Raw genomic sequence first — 5000 nt, 5'->3', positions numbered from 1 at the left:
AGTCATTCGCATGTGCGTGCCCGGAGGTCCGGGAGCTCCACTCAAACGTCCGGGGGGGGTAAGGGTAAGGGGTCCTGTCCCTCTCCCCCCCTCCTCGCCGCCTCTGAGAAGAGAAACATCTCCTCCACTCCTCCGCTCCTCCGCTGCGGAACCAGGTATTACCGATCCGCCGGACTCAGGCGAATTGCAGAAAGGGGTTTTGCCGTCCTCCGCTCCTCCGCTCCTCCGTTTCGGGCCCTGGAACTCCCGAACCGCTGGACACAAGCGAATCACGGTCCGGGCTTCTGCTCTCCTCCGCTCCTCACCTCATCCGCTCCAGGCCCTGGTACTCCGTGTCCGCGGGAACCCCCCCCAACCCACAAAAACAAACTCTCACACACACACAAACACACGCACACACACACACACACACACACACACAAACACACAAACACACACAGACACACCTGAACTCATCATAGCTGTGCTAATAGCATTGGCCGAAACGTTTCCACAACCAAACCAACATTAGCTCATCCACTCATTCACATATGTGTGTGCCCAGAGGTCCGGGAGCTCCAGTCATAAGTCCGGGTGATCTATGTCCGGAGAAGGCTCACATTAGCCGCTCTAAGGGGTCCTGCTGCCCCCCAGCTTCCCGGCCTTTGAGAAGAGACACATAACTCCGCTCTTCCGCTTCTCCGCTATGGGCCCTGGTACTCCCGATCCTCCGAACTCAGGTGAATTGCGTGACGTGCTTCTGCTCTACTATAAGCCCCTACACACTTCGAACACGGCTGTTATCACCCTGTTACTGCATTTCAATGACACCCATTTGCTTTCGATCTCAGTGTCTGCCACCGTACGGAAAAAGCGGGGGGGTGGGGGGTGGGGGGGCATAAGCGCATTCGTGCTGTAAGTAATCAGAAGTTAATAGTGTTAACGGTTTGCGAGAAATTTTTAATGCTAGACAAAAAAAGAAAATTAAAAGGATATAATTAAATAAATAGATAGAAAAATAAAATTAAAAACGAAAAAAAAAAAATTGTGAGGGGAATATAACATGTAATTAAGTTGGCGGTTCACAGGGAATCTCAGACATCAAACTGTTTTTAATTGAACATAAATAGTACACCCAAATATACAAATGTACAAATAAACATAGCAAGGTAGAACTGAATGTCAATGAAACAACCAGGCATGAGGAAGCAACGGACATGAGGACATTTGTTCTGTATGTAATGAGAAGTTAATAGTGTTACAGGTTTGTGAGAAATTTACAGTGCTAGACAAAAAACGAAATTAAAAGGAAATAATTAGATAAATAGATAGACAAATGAAATTAAAACCAAAAAAAAAAAATGCAAGGGGAATACGACATGTAATTAAGTTGGCGATTCACAAGGAATCTCAGACATCAAACTGTATATTTTTTGTTGTTTATATATAAACATATATAAACAAACATATATTGTTTGTTGTTTATTTTTGGGATATATTGAGGAATATTTAATGGAAAGGAGTCACAATCGCTTTTTGACAATGTCGAAGTGTATACGTGGCTATAGAATTTAAAGTTTTCATTAGAAATTATAGCCTCATCTGTAATTTCCTTGTTGTTAAGACGGGCTTAGCTTTGCTCCGCTCCTCCTCTCCTCCGCTCCTCCGCTCTTCCGCTCCGGGCCCTGGAACTCCCGATCCGCGGGACTTCGGTGAATTCCGGGCCAGTTTTTTGCTCTTCTGCTCTCCTCCCCTCCTCCGCTTCTTCGCTCCCCCGCTTTGGACCCTGGAACTCTTGAACAGGGCCGGGCTTCTGCCCTCCGCCTCTCCTCTGCTCATCCGCTCCAGGCCCTGGCACTCCCTGTGATCCAGTCATTCGCATGTGCGTGCCCGGAGGTCCGGGAGCTCCACTCAAACGTCCGGGGGGGATAAGGGTAAGGGGTCCTGCCCCCCCCCCCTCGCCGCCTCTGAGAAGAGAAACATCTCCTCCACTCCTCCGCTCATCCGCTGCGGAACCAGGTACTACCGATCCGCCGGACTCAGGCGAATTGCAGAAAGGGGTTTTGCTGTCCTCCGCTCCTCCGCTCCTCCGCTCCTCCGCTCCTCCGCTCCTCCGCTCCTCCGTTTCGGGCCCTGGAACTCCCGAACCGCTGGACACAAGCGAATCACGGTCCGGGCTTCTGCTCTCCTCCGCTCCTCACCTCATCCGCTCCAGGCCCTGGTACTCCGTGTCCGCGGGAACCCCCCCCAACCCACAAAAACAAACTCTCACACACACACAAACACACGCACACACACACACACACACACATACACACACACAAACACACAAACACACACAGACACACCTGAACTCATCATCGCTGTGCTGATAGCATTGGCCGAAACGTATCCACAACCAAACCAACATTAGCTCATCCACTCATTCACATATGTGTGTGCCCAGAGGTCCGGGAGCTCCAGTCATAACTCCGGGTGATCTCTGTCCGGAGTAGGCTCACCTTAGCCGGTCTAAGGGGTCCTGCTGCCCCCCAGCTTCCCCGCCTTTGAGAAGAGACACATAACTCCGCTCTTCCGCTTCTCCGCTATGGGCCCTGGTACTCCCGATCCTCCGAACTCAGGTGAATTGCGTGACGTGCTTCTGCTCTCCTATAAGCCCCTACACACTTCGAACACGGCTGTTATCACCCTGTTACTGCATTTCAATGACACCCATTTGCTTTCGATCTCAGTGTCTGCCTCCGTACGGAAAAAGCGGGATGGGTGGGGGGGCATAAGCGCAATCGTGCTGTAAGTAATCAGAAGTTAATAGTGTTAACGGTTTGCGAGAAATTTTTAATGCTAGACAAAAAAAGAAAATTAGAAGGATATAATTAAATAAATAGATAGAAAAATAAAATTAAAAACGAAAAAAAAAAATTGTGAGGGGAATATAACATGTAATTAAGTTGGCGGTTCACAAGGAATCTCAGACATCAAACTGTTTTTAATTGAACATAAATAGTACACCCAAATATACAAATGTACAAATAAACATAGCAAGGTAGAACTGAATGTCAATGAAACAACCAGGGATGAGGAAGCAACGGACATCAGGACATTTGTTCTGTATGTAATGAGAAGTTAATAGTGTTACAGGTTTGTGAGAAATTTACAGTGCGAGACAAAAAAAGAAATTAAAAGGAAGTAATTAAATCAATAGATAGACAAATAAGAAATTAAAACGAAAAAAAAAAAAAAAAATTGCAAGGGGAATGTAACATGTAATCAAGTTGGTTTTTTTGTTTTTTTTTTTTTTTTTTACCAAAAAAAAAAGGAACCTCGGACATGGGTAACTATATTTTTTTGTTTTCGGATTTTTCCATAAGTTTTAAGGATTTTTTTTTTTTTTTTTATATTTCAAAATCGTTTATGAAGACATTAAAATTTGGGGAGCATTTTTGCATTCTGTTCTTGTGAATGAAGAACTTGGCCAGGCCTAAAAGAACATTGACACAGAGTTCATCTGTTATGTTGCTTATAAGTAAACAGAATGTTATATCATCTTTTGAGAAGGAAACTGGTGACGATGGAATGAGAAGGAGAAAAAATATATGGTCAGTGGTTTCAATGTTGTCTTCACAAAATGTACAAATATTATCTTCAAAATTAAAGCGTACCCTCGATAATTCCTTAGATGGGTAGATGTCAGTCATAATTTTGAAGTGGGTCTCTTTTGCCTTGGGGGTATGGGTAGAGTCAGATACATGGTTCGCAGCGTGGCAATCGATTCCTCATCAAATTTATTTAAAATATCCTTTTTTTTTTTTTTGACGTCCAGGGAATAAGTTTCCTGTGAAACATTTCCTAATAAAGGAGTTGCCGCGCTTTTTGTCCACAATTGAGATTCCCTGGAGTGATAGTCGGGGTAACTGTGGTTGTACGGTTCGGTGCGTCATTATATTTTTGGTCAGGAATACAAATTGTCGAGGCAGTGCGTTTCGTAACTTTAGCAACTCTAATATGGGAGGCTTGAATCTGTGTGTAGTACAGAACTGCTCATTGTCCAGAGGACTGCCAGTGTCATCCATCAAGTCAATTATCGACCATATACCTTTCTCAAAGCATTCCTTGTAAAACAGAGGTTTGTTGCCATGCAGTACATATCGATTGTTCCAAACTATTATACTGTGTGGTGAGAAATTGTGTACGTATATCATTTTCCAGTATAATAATATTTGTTTATGGAACTCTGAACATTTGACAGGAATCTTGTTGATATCCAAGTCAGAGATAAGCAGAAGACTCAGGCCGCCGACTTTGTTGAATAAGTAGTTTGGAGTACAATACCAGAAAGAACGATGAGGTTTGATCCAGGATTTCAACCAGTTCACCTTCAATGTCCCATTCAAGCAGTCCGACTCTATCACTTTCAGCCCTCCTTCACTTGTTTCTTTCACCATATGTGATTTTTCTTAGATGGTGTGGTCTGTTCCTCCAGATAAAGTTGAAATTGATTTGGTTAACAGATTTTACGAGTTGATTTGGAGCAGCATTGGAATACGCTGGGTATATACATCTGGATAAACACATCCATTTTAGTCAAATATATCCGGCCTAATATTGATAAATCTCTCTGGAGCCATATATTAGAATTAAGCTTTACTTTGATTCAGTTTAGATTCAATGTTCCTGGATTGATTTAACGTTTGGTCCTTGGATAGGAAAATGCTCAAGTATTTTATTTCTGATTTCATGGAAACATCGCTGATTTCCTTTAGTGGCGAGTCATGCAGCGCAAGAAGTTTGCATTTCTTTAAGTTTAATGACAATCCTGAAGCCTTGGAGAATGTTTTGGTTGTTTTCGGCACTTATTGGGACTTGATGTTCATTTTTCAAAACTAAGGTTGTGTCATCTGCCAGCAGGCTAATAACAATTTCAGTCCCCAGCACGTCTAACTTTTGGATATCGTTGCTCTTTTCAACATAAACGGCTAGCATTTCGGTAGCAATTATAAATAAATAGGGTGAGATGGGGCAAC

The sequence above is a fragment of the Fistularia commersonii genome, unplaced genomic scaffold (genome assembly GCF_037954325.1).
Source record: "Fistularia commersonii isolate RoL2024-O1a breed Wild unplaced genomic scaffold, RoL_Fcom_v1.0 HiC_scaffold_75, whole genome shotgun sequence".
Lineage (NCBI taxonomy): Eukaryota > Metazoa > Chordata > Actinopteri > Syngnathiformes > Fistulariidae > Fistularia > Fistularia commersonii.
This window is presented reverse-complemented; position numbering follows the sequence as displayed.